The 19,181-nt window shown below is 44.8% G+C and overlaps 1 protein-coding gene across 1 annotated transcript in view; it reads right to left on the reverse strand.

The window, feature by feature from the left end:
• The window catches only part of LOC140740290 (long-chain fatty acid transport protein 1-like), a 90,718-nt gene extending 74,338 nt beyond the window's left edge, over positions 1-16,380 (reverse strand). Inside the window, exons 1-2 of the mRNA XM_073069431.1 lie at positions 16,296-16,380; positions 13,639-13,860 (exon numbers count right to left, since the gene is read on the reverse strand). The gene's annotated coding sequence lies outside the window, so the exon portion shown is untranslated. The remainder of the gene's footprint in view (positions 1-13,638; positions 13,861-16,295) is intronic.
• Positions 16,381-19,181: the final 2,801 nt, after the last annotated feature.

The raw sequence follows: 19,181 nt of genomic DNA on the forward strand, positions 1-19,181 counted from the left end.
CATATGTTGTGAGAATTGTTAAATTTGCAGCAGTAGTACAATGAAATACATGATAAATATAGAGAAAAAATCTGAGTTACATTAAGTACATTTCTGTCTATTAAATAGTTAAGTCAAAATAAGTAGTGCAAAAAAAAAACAGAAATAAAAAAGTAGGGTTCATGGGTTCAATGTTCATTTAGGAATCAGATGGGGGGAGGGAAGAAGCCGTTCGTGAATCACTGAGTGTGTGCCTTCAGGCTTCTGTACTTCCTTCCCAATGCTAACAGCGCAAAGAGGACATGTCCTGGGTGGTGGGAATCTTTAATGATGGACTCCGACTTCCTATGGTTCTGGTCCTTGAAGATGTCTTGGATACTATGGAGGCTAGTACCCAAGATGAAGATGACTAATTTTACAAGTTCCTGCAACTTACTTCGATCTTGTGCATACCAGATGGTGATGCAGCCATTCAGGACGCACTCTGTAGTACATTTGTAGAAGTTTTCGAGTGTTTTAGTCGACCAACTAAATCTCTTCAAACTCTGAATTAAATATAGCCGCTCTTGCCTTCTTTATGGCTGCATCAATGTTGCGTCATGTTAGGTTGCCAGGTATATTGACACACAGGAACTTGAAATTACTCACTCTCTCAACTTCTGATCTCGCTGTGAGGATTGGTTTGTGTTCCCTCATCTTACTCTTTCTGAAGTCCACAATCAGCTCTTTGGTCTTGCTGGTTTTTTTGCAACACCACTTAAATAACTGGTATATCTGGCTCTAGTATGCTCCTTCACCAGCATCTGAAATTCTGCCAACAGTGGCATTTGATCTATGCCTAGCCACATAGTCATGGTGTAGAGAGAGTAAAGCAATGGGCTAAGCACACATCCCTGGCGTGTGCCAGTGTTGATTGTCAGTGAGGTGGAGATGTTATTTCCAGTCCACATAGATTGTGGTCTTCTGGTTAGGAAGTTGAGGATCCAGGTGCAGAGGGAGGTACAGAGGCCCAGGTTCTGTAGTTTTCTGATCAGGACTGTATGAATGATGGTGTTAAACACTGAACTATAGTCAATAAACAGCATCCTGACATAGGTGTTTGCATTGTCCCGGTGATCCAAGGCTGCACGGAGAGCCATTGAGATTGTGTCTGCTGCAGACCTGTTGTGGCTGTAGGCAGATTGCAGTGGACCCAGGTTTCTACCGAGCCAGTCGTCGTTTCTAGCCATGACCAACCTCTCAAAGTGTTTCATTACCGTAGATGTAGTACTGCTGGAGGCACTCATGCTGCTCTTCCTGGGCACTGGCATAACTGTTGCCCTTTTGCAACAGATTGGAACTTCCAACTGTAGCAGTGAGAGATTGAAAATGTCTTTGAATACCCCTGCTAGTTGATTAGCACAGGATTTCAGAGCCTTACCGGGCCTTACTGCCTTGTGAGAGTTTACCCTCTTCAAAGACAGTCTGACGGCAGCCTCAGAGACAGAGATCACAGGGTCACCAGATGCAGCAGGGATTCTCATAGCTGTGGTTTTATTCTCCTTTTCAAAGCATTGAGCTCGTCTGGTAGTAACGCATCGATCGCTGTCTTTTGCTTTATAGGAAGTAATGGCCTGCAAACTCTGCCAGAGTTGAGGTGCATCTGATGTCACCTCCAACCATACTTGACTTATTAAAACCATAAGACATAGGAGCAGAATTAGCCATTTGACCCATCGAGCCTGCTCTACCATTCAATCATGGCTGATTTATTATCTGTTAACCCTATTCTGCCTTTTCCCTGTAACTTTTGATGCCTTTACTAATCAAGAACCTACCTAGCTCCACTGCAATGACTTGCCCTCCATACACATTTGTGGCAATAAATTCTACCACACATGCCCATCAACTCCTTCCTGATTCACCAACACTAGCTGTAATTTAAAGCATCTAGTCAAACGGAGGATGGATTAATCAAGACGGTTTGTGGATTGGACTCTAATTTACCCTATGATGTGTTTCTGGGTGCTCCTTTTTTTTCCCGTTACTATTTTGGGCGATTTTGGATCGGGGTGGCCTGCAGAAAACAAACACTGAGCTGAACTGAATTTGCCTGGACTCTTTCAACTTTGTGTTTTATATTCTGTTTTTGCTCATTTTTTTCCTGTTGCCATTTGTGTGATTTGTTTTATTCTGCTCATGGGGGGGGGTTGATGTTTTCTGTGAACAGGTTCCACGCTTTTTCTTTGTTTCGTGACTGTCTGTGGGGAAGACGAAGCTCAGGGTTGAATACAGCATACATACTTCAATAATAAATGTGCTTTGAATTTTGAACCTACAAACTAGCACATCTTTAGAAGCTGAAAGAAAGCAGAGCACCCAAGAGAAACAAAGACACTGTCAATGTTTCAGGCTGAGATAATGCTTCACACATCACCAGAAATGTCAACAGTTCCTTTTCCCTCACCACAGATGCTGCTCAACCTGCTGAGTTTCTCCAGCCAATTGTGTTGCTCCCCATTCCAACATCTGCTGTCTCCTGTCTTCACCTAGGAGAAACCCAGGCAGTCACAGAATGTATGAGGATGATCCCTATTTACCCAACTTGAGGCAACAGGGCTCCTCTGTATGCCCTCATTCCTTGAAAAAGCTGCTAACGTAATCAAACACCTCTCCCACCCTGGATATTCTGCCTTCTCCCTCCCATGGCGCAGAAGATATAAAAACCCTAGAAGCATGGTACCATCGGGCTCAAAGACAGCTTCCATCCCATTGATATGAGACTCCTGAAGAGAACCCTTTTATAGTCATACAGTCATAGAAACTACAGGACAGAAACAAGTCCTTCAGCCCATCTAGTCTGTGCTGAAATTATTTTGTCTAGTCCCATTGACCTGCACCTGGACCATAGCCTTCCATACCCCTCCCATCTGTGCATTTACCTAAACTTCTCCAAAAAGTTGAAATTGAACCAGTGCCCTACACTTCTGCTGTCAGCTCGTTCCACCCTTTCACCATGATCTGAAATAAGAAATTCCCCCGCATATTTCCTTTCACATTTCACCAGTCACCCGTACCCATGATCTCCAGTTCTAGTCTCACCCAACCTCAGTATAAAAAGACCTCTTGCGTATTTACCCTATCTATATCCCCCATAATTTTATATAGCTCTATAAAATCTCCTCTCATTCTCTGACACTCCAGGGAGTAAAAACCTAAAAATCAGCATTTCCCTATAACTCAGGTCCTCAAAACCTGACACCATCCTTGTACATTTTCTATGCACTCTTTCAATCTTACTGATAACATTCCTGTAGGTAGGAGACTAGAACTACACATAATACTCCAACTCTGACCTCACCAATGTTGTATATAACTTCAACATAATATTCTAATTCCTGTATTCAATACTTCGATTTATGAAGGCCAATGTGCCAAGAGCTTTCTTTACGACCCTATCTACCTGCGACCCCACTTGATAAGATGGATTCCAGATCTCCTCTTCTGTCTCCTCACGGCCTTGTCCTTTATTGTCTATCTGCACTGCACTTTCTTGTAATAGCAACCGGCCCTAAGGCTCACTATGTTGTGTCAAACCAATTAAATTAGTAATCAAATTGCTAACTAATCTCTTTTGCTCTCTTCTGCCTAAACAATGTCAATATCTCTCCATTTTCCTCACATTCATGATCCCATCTAAACATCTCTTAAAAGTCCCTAATATACCTGCCTCTATCACCATCCCAGGCAAAGTATTCCAGGGGAAAAAAAACTTGCCCCTTTGCGTATCAAGAGAAGGTGGGAGTGGAGGATGCTATCACGTATTTGCTGCACAAATCCCTCTCTCATCTGGATGGGGTCAGTGGTGCTGTGAGGATTACATTCCTGGACTTCTCTAGTGCCTTTAACACCATCCAGCCCAGGATCTTAAGGCACAAACTAACGGAGATGGGAGTAGACTCTCACATGGTGGCTTGGATAGTGGACTACTTGACAGATAGACCTCAGTATGTGCGGTTGGGAGACTGTAGGTCTGACACGGTGGTCAGCAACACAGGAGCGCCGCAGGGGACCGTACTCTCTCCGGTCCTGTTCACCCTGTACACATCAGACTTCCAATATAACTCGGAGTCCTGCCATGTGCAGAAGTTCGCTGATGACACGGCCATAGTGGGGTGTGTCAGGAATGGACAGGAGGAAGAGTATAGGAAACTGATACAGGACTTTGTGATATGGTGCAACTCAAATTACCTGCGTCTCAATATCACCAAGACCAAGGAGATGGTGGTGGACTTTAGGAGATCTAGGCCTCATATGGAGCCAGTGATCATTAATGGAGAATGTGTGGAGCAGGTTAAGACCTACAAGTATCTAGGAGTGCAGTTAGACGAGAAGCTAGACTGGACTGCCAACACAGATGCCTTGTGCAGCAAGGCACAGAGTCGACTGTACTTCCTTAGAAGGTTGGCGTCATTCAATGTTTGTAGTGAGATGCTGAAGATGTTCTATAGGTCAGTTGTGGAGAGCGCCCTCTTCTTTGTGGTGGCGTGTTGGGGAGGCAGCATTAAGAAGAGGGACGCCTCACGTCTTAATAAGCTGGTAAGGAAGGCAGGCTCTGTCGTGGGCACAGAACTGGAGAGTATGACATCGGTAGCAGAGCGAAGGGCACTGAGTAGGCTATGGTCAATCATGGAAAACCCTGAACATCCTCTGCATAGCACCATCCAGAGACAGAAGCAGCTTCAGCGGCAGGTTGCTATCGATGCAATGCTCCTCAGACAGGATGAAGAGATCATTACTCCCCAATGCCATTCGGCTTTACAATTCAACCGCCAGAGGTAAGATATGTTAAAGTGCCGGGGTTAGGATTGAGCTTAAGTTACCATTCAATGTATTTTAGTAAACTATTTAAGAACTTTTTAAAAGCTATTTATTAATGCTTTTTAAGAGGGTGATTTTAGATGCATATCATATTTATATTGAGTTAAGTATTGTATGTAATTAGTTTTGCTACAATAAGTGTATGGGACATTGGAAAAAATGTTGAATTTCCCCATGGGGATGAATAAAGTATCTATCTATCTATCTATATCACCTTTAAAATGACCCCCTCTCACCTTAAATCAGAGGTTCCCAACCTGGGGTCCACACACCCTTTGCTTGATAGCATAAAAAAAGTTGGGAATCTCTGCCTTAAATACATGCCCTCTGGTATTAGACATTTCAGCCTGGGAATTAGATACGGCCTGCTTACTCTATCTATCCCTATCATAACCTTATTAACCTCTATCAGATCTCCCTTCAGCCTCTGCCACACCAGAAGTAACAACACAAGTTTGTCTAGCCTCTCATGATAGCACATACACTCTAAACCAGACAGCATCATGGTAAACCTCTTCTGCACCATTTCTAAAGCCTCAACATCCTTCCTATAATGGGGCAACCAGAAATATATGCAATACTCCAGATGCGGCCTAACCACAGTTTTATAAAGCTGCAACATAACTGACAGACTTTTCAATTCAATGCCTTGACTAATAGCGGGAACCATGTTGTTCTTTGCCAGTCATCTACACTACCCACAATACCACTAGTCTTCATCCGCAAACTTACTAACCCACCCACTTACATTTTCATCCAGGTCGTTTTACAGTATCTATAATAAGTATTCACCACCCTTGGAAGTTTTCATGTTTTATCGTTTTACAACTTTGAATCACAGTGGATTTAATTTGGCTTTTTTTGACACTGATCAACATGAAAAAGACTCTTTCGTATCAAAGTGAAAACAGATCTCTACAAAGTGATATAAATTAATTCAAATATAAAACACAAAATAATTGATTGCTTAAGTATTCACCCTGTTTAATATGACACACCAAATCATCACTGGTGCAGCCAATTGGTTTTAGAAGTCACATAATTAGTTACATGGAGATCTGTTTTTGGAGACTTGTGTCCAAAAACAAGGTGTTCCAATTGACTGTAGTAAAATTACACCTGTATCCGAAAAGTCCAGCTGTTGGTGATTCAGTATCCGGGCAAAAACTACACCATGAAAACAAAAGAACACTCCAAACAACTGCAAAATGGTTATTGAGTTGGATACAAGAAAGTTTCAAAGTCATTGAATATCCCTTAGAGTAAAGTCAACCATTGAGAAATGGAAAGAATATGGCACTGTTGTAAATCTGCCAAGAGCAGACTGTCCTCAAAAACTGAATGAACATGCAAGACGGGGATTAGTGTGGGAGGTCACTAAGAGACCTATGACACCTCTGGAGGAGTTACAAGTTTCAGTGGCTGACATGGGAGAGACTGTGCATCAATGTTAACTGGGCGCTTCACTAGTCGCAGCTTTATGGAAGACTGGCAAAGAGAAAGCTACTGTTGAAAAAAAACTAACATGAAATCTCGGCTCGAGTCTGCCAGAAGGCATGTGGAAGACTCTGACGTCAGCTGGACGAAGGTTCTATTGTCTGATGAAACCAAAATTGAACATTTTGCCAATCAGACTAAATATTATGTTCAGCACAAGCCAAACATTGCATAACATCAAAAACACACCATCCCTACCATGAAGCATGGAGCTGGCTACATCGTGCTGTGGGGACGCTTCACTGCAGCAAGCCCTAGAAGGCTTGTGAAGGTAGAGGGTACAATGAATGCAGAAAAATACAGGGAAATCCTGGAGGAAAACCTGATGCAGTCTGCAAGAGAACTGCGATGTGGGAGAATTTCATTTCCAGCAGGACAATGACCCCAAGCATACAGCCAAAATTACACAGGAATGGCTTAAAAACAACAAAATTAATGTCCTGGAGTGGTCAAATCAGAGTCAAGACTTCAATCCAATTGAGAATTTGTGGCTGGACTTGGAAAGGGCTGTTCACTCATGATCCCCATTCAATCTGACAGAGCTTGAGCAGTTTTGTAAAGAAGAATGGGGAAAAGTTGCAGTGTCCAGATGTGCAAAGCTGATAGAGACCTATCCACACAGACTCAAGGCTGTAATTGCTGCCAAAGTTGCATCTACTAAATACTGACTTGAAGGGGGTGAGTAATTAAGCAATCGATTATTTTGTATTTAATAACTGTAACAAATCTAGATCAACTTGTAGAACAAACACGAGGAAATCTGCAGATGCTGGAAATTCAAACAACAACACACACAAAATGCTGGTGGAACACAGCAGGCCAGGCAGCATCTATAGGGAGAAGCGCTGTCGATGTTTCAGGCCGAGACCCTTCGTCAGGACTAATCGAAAGGAGAGGTAGTAAGTGATTTGAAAGTAGTGGGGGGAGGGGGAAATGCAAAATGATAGGTGAAGACCAGAGGGGGTGGGATGAAGCTAAGAGCTGGAAAGGTGATTGGCGAAAGTGATACGGAGCTGGAGAAGGGAAAGGACCATGGGACGGGAGGCTTCAGGAGAAAGAAAGGGGGGGAGCACCAGAGGGAGATGGAGAACAGGCAAACAACTAAATATGTCAGGGATGGGGTAAGGGGAGGAGGGGCATTAACAGAAGTTAGAGAAGTCAATGTTCATGCCATCAGGTTGGAGGCTACCCAGCCGGTATATAAGGTGTTGTTCCTCCAACCTGAGTTTGGATTCATTTTGACAGTAGAGGAGGCCATGCATGGACATATCAGAATGGGAATGGGACATGGAATTAAAATGTGTGGCCACTGGGAGATCCTGCTTTTTCTGGCGGACCGAGCGTAGGTGTTCCGCGAAATGGTCTCCCAGTCTGCGTCGGGTCTCACCAATATATAAAAGGCCACACCGGGAGCAGCGGACGCAGTATACCACACCACCGTGTCACCTCACCTGGAAGGACTGTCTGGGGCCCTGAATGGTGGTGAGGGAGGAAGTGTAAGGGGAGGTGTAGCACTTGTTCCGTTTACCAGGATAAGTGCCAGGAGGGAGATCGGTGGGAAGGGATGGGGGGGACGAATGGACAAGGGAGTCGCGTAGGGAGCGATCCCTACAGAAAGCGGGGGGGGGGGGGGGGGGAGGGAAAAATGTGTTTGGTAGTGGGATCCCGTTGGAGGTGGCGGAAGTTACGAAGAATTATATGTTGGACCTGGAGGCTGGTGGGGTGGTAGGTAAGGACAAGGGGAACCCTATCCCGAGTGAAATTTGTTTTCACTTTGACATGAAACAGTATTTTTTGTTGATTAGTGTCAAAAAAGCAAAAGTAAATCCACTGTGATTCACTGTTGTAAAACAATAAAACAAAAACTTCCAAGGGGGGTGAATACTTTTTATAAGCAATGTAAACAAAGAGCAGAGGTCCCAGTGCAGATCACTGTGGAATATCACTAATCACAGATCTCCAGCTAGAATAAGTCCCTTTGACCACCACTCTGTCTTCTATGGACAAGGCAGTCCAAATGCAAGCAGCCAATTTGCCATGGATCCCATGCTTATTAATCTCTGCATGAGACTCTTATGAGAGACCTTGTCAAATGCCTTACTAAAATCCATACAGACATCAACAGCTGTACCTTCATCAATTACCCTTGTCACTTCACCAGAAAACCCAATCAAGTTTGCTTGTCTTTTGTACTGCCCCAAAAAACCCAATCAAATTTGCTTGTCTTTTGTACTGTCCCAAAAAACCCAATCAAGTTTGCTTGTCTTTTGTACTGCCCCAAAAAACCCAATCAAGTTTGCTTGTCTTTTGTACTGCCCCAAAAAACCCAATCAAGTTTGCTTGTCTTTTGTACTGCCCCAAAAAACCTAATCAAGTTTGCTTGTCTTTTGTACTGCCCCAAAAAACCTAATCAAGTTTGCTTGTCTTTTGTACTGCCCCAAAACATTGATGTGATTAAATGATCTGTACATATGACATGCAAAACCAAAATTTTTCACTCTCACAAGAAAGTCAGAGTAACACTCACAAAATGCTGGACAAACTCAGCAGGTCAGGCACCATCTATGGAAATCAATAAACAGTCAACATTTCGGCCGAGACCTTTCTTCAGGACTGAGAAGGAAGAGGGAAGATGCCAGAATTAAAAGGTGGGGGGAGGGGGGAAGAGACTAGTTGGAAGGTGATAGGTGAAGCCAGGTGGGTGGGAAAGGTCAAGGGCTGGAGAAGAAAGAATCCAATAGGGAAAGACAGTGGACAATAGTACAAAAGGAATGAGGGGACCCAGCGGAAAGAAGTGAAAGGTCAGAGTAGGGAATTGAGGAAGGGGATAGGGTATGGGGGTGGGAGGGGGAAACTTGTTCAACAAAAGAATCAATATTCATGTCATCAAATTCGAGAGGTACCCAGATGGATTATAAGGTGTTGCTCCTCCACCCTGAGAGTGGCCTCATCTTGGCACAACAGGAGACCATGGATCGACATGTCGAAATAGGAATGGGATTCAGAATTAAAATGTTTGGTCACTGGGCATAACCTCACAACCCCCTGCCTCATCTGTGAATGCGACAACAGCACCTCAAAACCAATGGAACCAGAGTGAACGCAATTCATGCTGGATCAGAAGATCTGAAAGCCATTGGATAAGAAGACACAAATGCTATCATATTACATGTTGATAAACAGAGAAGCACAAAGGCCTCTTCCTCAGACCAGACAGAAGAACCAGCACCAACACCCTTGTGAATTGTTCAGCAAACACAAAGGAAGCCATTCAGCCCTTCAAAAATGCTTTGCTCTTCAATGAGATCTGGGCTGATTCCCCTTTGCTGCATAATCTCAAACTTTCTAAGGTTCAAGATTCAAGTTTATTTATCACATGTACATTCAGTGGCCACTTTATTAAGTATAGGAGGTCCCTAATAAAGTGGCCACTGAGTGTATGTCCCTGGTCTTCTGTTGCTGTAGTCCATCCAATGTGTTGTGCATTCAGAGATGTTCTTCTACACACCACTCTTGTAATGTGTGGTTATTTGAGTTATTGGCACCTTCCTGTCAACTTCTATCAGTCTGGCCATTCTCCTCTAACCCCTCCCATTAACAAGGCATTTTCACCCACAGAACTGCTGCTGCTCACTGGATTTTTTTTTGTTTTTTGCACCATTCTCTGTAAACTCTAGAACTGTTGTGTGTGAAAATCCCAGGAGATCTGCAGTTTCTGAGATACTCAGACCACCTTGTCTGGCACCAACAATCAGTCCACAGTCACAATCATTTAGATCACATGGCTTACCCATGCTAATGTCTGGACTGAACAACTGAACCTCTTGTCTGCATGCTTTTGTGAATTGAGTTGCTACTGATTACATATTTGCCGTAACGAGAAGGTATGCAGGTGTATCTAAAAAAGTGGCCACGAAGTGTATATACAGTGAAATGCCTCACCTGTGTTAACAACCAGCACACCCAAGCTTGTGACAGGTACAGCCTGCAAGTATTGCCACACATTATGATGCCAATGTAGCATGCCCACAATGCTTGACGGAACAATGCAGAACACAAAACATAACCCGACAAGCAACAAAATAACAACAGTCAAACAAGCCCCCATCCTCCCTTCCACCCATGCATGAACATGGTCCTCTAACTCCAAGTCAAACTGCCTTCTTCAATCTCTAGTGGATTTGTATTCGGACTCACAGACATCGGGCTTTCTTTCTTTCTGTCTCACTATAGGGGTGAAGAGGATGGGAAATCACAGCTCCAGCTGCAATCCAACATCTTCTTAAGAACATAAATGGAAGTTGTCCCTTAGAGCTTGGCTCAATTATATCACAGTCAATCCAGTTCACTTTTCCAATCCACCCCCACATCCTTGCATCCAAAAATCTACCAATCTCAGAGTGGAATGCACTGACTGACACAGCTCCCCAAGGATGGAGAAGTTCAAATATGCATAATCTCTTGAGTAAAGAAGTTACTTGACTCATGGTTAAATAGTTGAAACCTTACAGTGTCTCCCTGTTTCTAGACTCCCCAGCCTGAGTAAGTGGCCTCTCAATATCTTCCCTGCCAATTGCTCTAACAGCAGTATAACCTCGTGTCCTACTTCTCATTCTTCTGCACGCAGGAGTGTGTTTGGTGCAAATCAGACTCAAAAATTCCCACAGCAAAACCCTATGATCCCAGGAATAAACACAGTCATCAGGAAATCTGGCTTAAGAACACAGAACAGTACGGCACAGGAACAAGCCCTTTGGCCCATAACGTTGTGCCAAATTAATTAGTAATCAAATTTTATTTTATTTAGAGATATGGCATAGTAACAGTCCCTCCCTGCACAACAAGTCTGTGCTGCCCAATTACACCCATGTGAGCAAGTAAACTACACACCCAGTACATCTTTAGAAAGTGGGAGGAAACCAGGGAACCAGGAAGAAACCCATGCAGTCACAGGGAGACATAAACTCCTTACAGACAACAGCAGAATTGAACTTGAGTTGCTGGTGCTGTGACAGTGTTACACTAATGACTAGGCTACTGTGCTGTCAAGTGCTTCACTCAGAAGCTTTCAAAGGGCAGAGTTCTCTGTTCACCACTCCCATTCACAGGAACATTGCTGGGCCAACAGCAGAAAAGTCAGAGCAGGCTGCCCAACTGAATCTGGTTAAATGGGTCATGGGTTAACTGAGGCAGCTGCTTACTTGGGACAAATCTTAAGGAACAAAATCTAAACAAGAAAATAGCTGGGATTCCTTTTGTTTATTTGGGACTATGCCACCTCAACTGGGACAGGAGACTGCTGGCCAAAGTTTCTAACTAACATCAGTCACAAGCGAACAGTTTATCAAACAGCATCAGCTTTGTGTGTTTGTGTTGATAAGGCGTAACCTTTGGCATTGATAGTTAATGAGAATTATCAGTAAGACAATTTGGAACCGTATTGCTCACTTCATTTTCAAGCATTCAGGCTTGGAGATGTCAGAAACAGCCAGGAGTGAAAACACAGAACATAGAAATCTACAGCACCTTACAGGCCCTTTGGCCCACAATGTTGTGCTGACCATGTAAGCTAACCTAGAAACTGCCTACAATTTCCCTACCACATAGCCCTCTATTTTTCTAAGCTCCATGTACCTGTCTAAGTGTCTGTTAAAAGACCTATTGTACTTGCCTTTACCACCATTGCTGGTGTTGCATTTCAAGCACCCACCACTCTGTGTGAAAAACTTACCTCTGACATCCCCCCCGTATCTACTTCCAAGCACCTTAAAACTATGCCCCCTCCTATTAGCACTTTCAGCTCCGTGAAATAATTTCACTACTTCAACAAGTTAGGAACTACAAGGAATTTGAAGGTATTGAAAATCATCTTGAATGTTACAATGAAACTTGAGATTTGGAGGATGCAATAGTTGAAAGCATTGTATGAAGTTATTACCTGCACTAGGTATCTGTACCGATTTTGTTCATTTACAATCAAAAGAACACGGCTTCATACACTGGATGAATTCCTCCATTGATATCCATTTGGAATTATAATTTTATAGTACTGTAGTAGTATTGTTAGTGTTCTAATTTGTTTTATATTTCATTTAAATACTTAATTTGTTACTCAGTTAAACAATAGTTTGTCTTTTTTTAATACTTTAACTATTTCCATCAAACTTTGGCAAATTGTGGCAGCAGCATAATTGGGCCAAAATGATATAATCTGATATATTCCAATTAACTGGAATCGACCATAGGAGCGACAGAGGATGAGAGGTGACCTGATAGAGGTGTATAAGGTGTTGAGAGGCATCGATCATGTGGATAGTCAGAGGCTTTTTCCTAGGGCTGAAATGGTTGCCACAAGAGGACACAGGTTTTAAGGTGCTGGGGGGTAGGTACAGAAGAGATGTCAGGGGTAAGTTTTTTACTCAGAGAGTGGTGAGTGCATGGAATGGGCTGCCGGCAAAGGTGGTGGAGGTGGATATGATAGGGTCTTTTAAGAGACTTTTGGATAGGTACATGAAGCTTAGAAAATTGGAGAGCTATAGCTAAGCCTAGTAATTTCTAGGGTCGGGACATGTTTGGCACAACCTTGTGGGCCGAAGGGCCTGTATTGTGCTGTAGGTTTTCTATGTTTCTATGTGATCCCTTCTGCCTACATAATGTCCACATCCTTAAATTTCCTGCATATCCACATGGCTCTTGAATTGAAGCAACATACAGAAAATGCTGCAGGAACTCTTTGCTGAGTTCCTCCCGCATTTTGTGTATGTTACTCGGATTTCCAGCATCTGAAGATTTTCTCTTGTTTGTGTTATAATATGTGATTATTTGAGTTACTGTCACCTTCTTGTCAGTTTGAACCAGTCTGGCCATTCTCCTCTGGCCTCTCTCATTAACAAGGTGCTTGCACCCACAGCATGGCCTCTCACTGAATATTTCTTTCTGCTTTTTGCAACATTCTCTGTAAATTCTAGGGACTTTTGTAAATGAAAACCCAAGAGATCAGCAGTTTCTGAGATACTCAAACCACCAACAATCATTTCACGGTCAAAGTCACTTAGATCACATTTCTTCCCCATTCTGATGTTTGGTCCGAACAACAACTGAACATCTTGACCTTGTCTGTATGCTTTTATGCACTGAGATGCTGCCATATCATTGTCTGATTAGATATCTGCATTAATAAGCAGGTTTACAGGTACACCTAATAAAGTGGCTACTGGCTGTAGACTGAATAATACAAAAGCTGAAAGTGTCTGGTGATCCAGGATTAGAGCAAGGGCTTTTCTGACGATAGGTTTAACTTACCTGGTGAGTTGCAGATGAGGGTGTAGTATTCATGTAGAAGTCTCAACACTCCCTGATGGTCCAGTATTCACGTCGAGGTCTCAACACTCCCTGATGGTTCAGTACTCACGTCGAAGTCTTAACACTCCCTGCTGGTCCAGTTTTCACATCAAGGTCTCAACGCTCCCTGATGGTCCAATATTCATATTCAAGTCTCAATACTCCCTGATGGGTTTGCAGAACCTAAAGGTCCGAAAAGGAGTAAATACATGCTCTAAACTACAACATAACTCAAAGTTCAAAGTAACATTTATTATCAGAACACATAGATGTCACCACGTACAACCCGGAGACTCTTTTTCTGCGAACATTCTTAGCAAATCTATAGAATAGTAACTAACAGGATCTGTAAACTATAAACATAAGGAACTGTAAACAAACTATGCAAATGCAGATATAAATAAATAGCAATAAATAATGAGCATAAAATAGCAAGATAAAAGAATCCATGAATGAATTTAGTCATCTCCTTTTCTTTCTAGAGCCTGGTGATTGAGGGGTAGTAACTGTTCTTGAACCTGGTGGTGTGAATCCTGAGGACCTTCTATCTGATGGCAGCAGAAAGAGAGCATGGCCTGGGTGGCGAGCATTTACAGCAATATTTAATGTAAATGTGCTCAATGGTTGGGAGGGTTGGGTTTTACCCCTGATGTACTGGACCGAATCCACTACCGTTTGTAGGATTTTCCACTCAAAGGCATTGGTGTTCCCATACCAGGCCGTAACACAGCCAGTCAGCACACTTTCCACCACACATCTAAAGTAGTTTGCCAAAGTTTTTGATGAGATACTGAATCTCCACAGACTTCTGAGGAAGTAGAGGCACTATTGTGCTTTCTTCAAAATTATATTTGCAAAGAAAATTTGCAATGGGTCCTGGACAGGTCCTCTGAGATAGTGACACCCAGAAATTTAAAGTTACTGACTCTCTCCACCTCTGATGAGAACTCGCTCACGGACCTCGTTTCCCTCTCCTGAAGTCTACCATCAGTTTCTTGGTCTTAGTTACATTGAGTGAGAGTTTGTTGTGATTAGACCCCTCGGCCAAACTTTCAATCTCCCTCCTGTAGGCTGATTCATCACCCCTTTTGATACAGCCCACATCAGCAAACTTGTATATGGTGTTGAAGCCCATCATGTTTAGTGACACTGTACCAGAGTGATTAAAGAGAGAAGATAAAGATTGCATGATCAAATTCAATATGGGGGGAGGGGTGAAATGTCACTGCAGTCTAAACAGGTTCCGTATATAAACTGCACATTACTCCGTAGGCACTAGGCGGGATTTCCCAGTGCGGAGGATTCATATTCTGTCAGGGCATCGATTTCTTTAACTTCTGGTCATTTCTGCACACTCCCTTCTCTCTTTTTCCATTTACCCATTCTGACTCTCCTCCAACCCCCTTCTCTTTGCCTCATCTGCCTATCACCATCCTATTTGTTTCCCTCCTTCCCTTCCTCTCCATTCCTATCAGATTCCTTTCTCTTCAGCCCATTCACCAATACCACTTATCCCCTCTCCATTTCTCTCTTCATCCGACACTCCCACACCCAGCTAGCTTCCCCTCACCTGTCACCTTCCTTTCCCTCCACCACCTTATTCTGGCATCCTCCCCATTACTTTCCAGTCCTGATGAAAGGTCTCGGCTCGAAATGATGACAGCTTGTTCCCCTCCATAGAGGCTGCCTGATCTGCTGAGTTTCTCCAGCATTTTGTGTTATTATTCTTAACTTAAAAAGCTGCAGTACCAAGAAGTTGGAGACTGGAATGTGAAGAGGGGAGATTGAGAGAGAAGCATCTTAAAAAATGAAGGCTTTCACAAGGGAGGGGGGAGGGAGAGGGAGGGAAGGGGGAGGGAAGGGGGAGGGAAGGGGGAGGGAAGGGGGAGGGAAGGGGGAGGGAAGGGGGAGGGAAGGGGGAGGGAAGGGGGAGGGAAGGGGGAGGGAAGGGGGAGGGAAGGGGGAGGGAAGGGGGAGGGAAGGGGGAGGGGAGCAGAGGGGGGTGGGTGGTGCAGCAGGGGTGATGGAAGAGTGGGAGCACAGGAGGGGGTGTGTTAAAAGTGGGGGTTGTGGAAGGGGGATTGGTGTAGAGGGGGGTTTTGGAGGGGAGAAGGAGGGAAAGGGGAGGGTAAGCAGGGGGGGAGGGGGGGAGGGGGGGAGGGGGGGGGAGGGGGGAGGGGAAGTAGTGAGGGAGTGGGGGAGGGGAGGAGGGAAAGGAGGGGAAGTGAGTGGGGGATCAGTGGGGGGGAGGGGGAGTTGAAGGTAGAGTGGTGGAGTAAGGTGAGTGGGGAGAAGGGAGGAAAGGGGAGGGGTTTACGGTACCAGTGGGAGGGTGAGGGGGCGGAGAGAGGAGGGTGGAAGTGCGGGTGAAGGAGAGGGAGGGAAGAGTGAAGGGGTAGGAGTGGTTAGGGACGAGGGAGCCGTGTGTAAGGGACCAGTTGGAGTGTGAGGGGGGAAGGCAGGGTGAAGGAGATGGTGGGGTAGGAGAGGGGTGAACGGGAGGGAGTGGAGAGTGAGGGCCAGGAGAATGAATTTGCCGGGAGGTGGAGGATGGGTAGATTGTGAGGAGGGTATAGGAATCGACTGAGGGATAAATATAGCGTCAGGGAATAACTCACGGTCTTTAGAGAGTCCGAGGTCAGGGATCAACCGCAAAGGTGAGAGGTTGCTAAATTCCCCCCCGCAACGCCGGCTATTTTCATCTTCTGCGTCTGCGCTGTCCTCGCCCCGCCTATTAACCGGCGCTGGAGCGCCCTGTGCCTTCTGGGAGCTGTAGTTCTGACGTTGCGCTCGGCAGCCACAGAGATCGTCAGCGGCAGCCTCTGAGCCCCAGGTAGTTCTGCTGGTTCTTTAAAGGGGCGCAAGCCTGAATAACACCAGGCTAAAGGCACAGTAAAATAAATTGTTGAACAAAATTTGTGCTTGCATCGTATTGTGTAATTGTATATTAAATTTACATAGGAATTGGATTATTATTGACGTATGTACCAAGATAGAGTGAAAAGCTTGACTTACATACTGTTCATACAGATCAGATTATTGAGGGACGTCAAGGTGAAATTATAACAGAATGCAGAGTGAAGTATAACAGCCACAGAGAAAGTACATGACAAGTAGACAATTAGTTCTCTTCACCTTCAGAACTAAACGACTACGTCCGGTGGCACTGACTCCAATCGTTATGTGTTTTAAATGGCTGGTAATATCACACATCAAAAACTCAATTCCTGCCATAATGGACACTCACCCATGTGCTTTCCAACATATTCTATAGCATCTGTCACATACCTGGCCCTGACACACCGAGAAAACAAGAACACTGGTGTCAGAATGCTGTTTCCGGATTTCAGTTCGACATTCAACACTGTTGTCCCACAGACCTTGGGGAACAAACTCCTGCTCCTCAGTCTAAATACACCACTGGTGTTGCACTTCCTAATGAAAAGACTTCAGACTGTCGGGATGCAAACAGTTCCTCCCTCCCCTCCCCATCGTCTACACTTGTGCACCCCCCACCCCCCCCCCCCCCATCCTGGACTGTGTGATGAATCCAGTCTACTCTCTGCTCACACATGGCTGCAGTGGCGTCTTTAAGGTATGGCAGGCATGGCACGTGCCCTGGGTACCTCTGAGCAGTTTTCATTAAAGTCAGACAAGCCATCCTTGGTTAGTGAAAAAAGAATTTTCTTCAGATGTATGATCTGTCTTTGATTATCATGGGTGAGAAGCACTAGGATGGCCTTATTTCAGAGCATTGTGTACGAAGACCATGAAATGTTTCTTCATGAAGAAGGAAAGTGGAGCTGAAGGATGGAAGAGATGAAAGTTGGAAGCGGAGGAAGCCAAAAAGTCGAGCAAGTTCTTCATGCCCTTCTCTGAAAAGCCCAGAACAAGTAGTCTGACACATTCCATGGAGTCGCCTGCACCTGCTACGTTTGTTAGAATCCGAAGGTGGATCAAGTACAAATGCGTCACAAGCCGAGGAGGAAGTCAAGTCAGATAAATCCGAGTATGACGAGATTAGGAGTGAGGCTGCCACAGAGAACGTGGACATGACAGGAGGGGAAGACGATGGTGGTGGTGGTGATGTTGAGTTTATTGACGAGAGTTTACCTGATGAGATTGAACCAGGCGACAATGAACCTAGTGAACTGGATGGTGTCAAAGAGCCTCGAACTGTCATACCAGAAGTGATTGAACAGCATGACATTGGACTTCCTGAAGTTTGATGAGGATACTAGAAAAGCATTTCTGACTGACGCGTTGAGAACAGAAATAAAGCTGGGATGGAAGTATTTCCAGAATAGTGAGGGGCCTTTCCTACCAACAAATAACCACACAATAAACAAAACTTGGTTCAAGAGGAAATTGGGAAATGGTCGTGGTGAGGAAGTGACTTCACTCATGGCTGCTGAATTCCCCCTCTAAAAAGTCTGCAATTTGTTTCTACTATAAGCCTACAGACTCACAGCTACCTGGACTATTCCTCTTCCCACCCTGTCTCTTGCAAAAATGCTATCCCCTTCTCACAATTCCTCCATCTCCGCCGCATCTGCTCTCAGGATGAGGCTTTTCATTCCAGGACGAAGGACATGTCTTCCTTTTTTTAAACAAAGCGGCTTCCCTTCTTCCACCATCAACTCTGCTCTCAAACGCATCTCTCCCATTTCCCGCACATCTGCCCTCACCCCATCCACCCGCCACCCCACTCGGGATAGGGTTCCCCTTGTCCTCACCTACCACCCCACCAGCCTCCAGGTCCAACGTATAATTCTCCGTAACTTCCGCCACCTCCAACGGGATCCCACTACCAAGCACATCTTTCCCTCCCCCACTCTTTCTGCTTTCCACAGGGATCACTCCCTACACGACTCCCTTGTCCACTCGTTCCCCCCCCATCCCTCCCCACTGATCTCCCTCCTGGCACTTATCCTTGTAAACGGAACAAGTGCTACACCTGCCCTTACACTTCCTCCCTCACCACCATTCAGGGCCCCAGACAGTCCTTCCAGGTGAGGCGACACTTCACCTGTGAGTCGGCTGGTGTGGTATACTGTGTCCGGTGCTCCCAGTGTGGCCTTTTATATATTGGTGAGACCCAACACAGACTGGGAGACCGTTTCGCTGAACACCTACGCTCGGTCCGCCAGAAAAAGCAGGATCTCCCAGTGGCCACACATTTTAATTCCACGTCCCATTCCCATTCTGATATGTCTATCCATGGCCTCCTCTACTGTCAAAATGAATCCAAACTCAGGTTGGAGGAACAACACCTTATATACCAGCTGGGTAGCCTCCAACCTGATGGCATGAACATTGACTTCTCTAACTTCCGTTAATACCCCTCCTCCCCTTCTTACTCCATCCCTGACATATTTAGTTGCTTGTTTTTTTTCTCTCTGTCCATCACCCTGCCTGTTCTCCATCTCCTTCTGGTGCTCCCCCCTCCCCCTTTCTTTCTCCCGAGGCCTCCCGTCCCATGATCCTTCCCCTTCTCCAGCTCT

Source organism: Hemitrygon akajei, chromosome 16, assembly GCF_048418815.1.
Source record: "Hemitrygon akajei chromosome 16, sHemAka1.3, whole genome shotgun sequence".
Lineage (NCBI taxonomy): Eukaryota > Metazoa > Chordata > Chondrichthyes > Myliobatiformes > Dasyatidae > Hemitrygon > Hemitrygon akajei.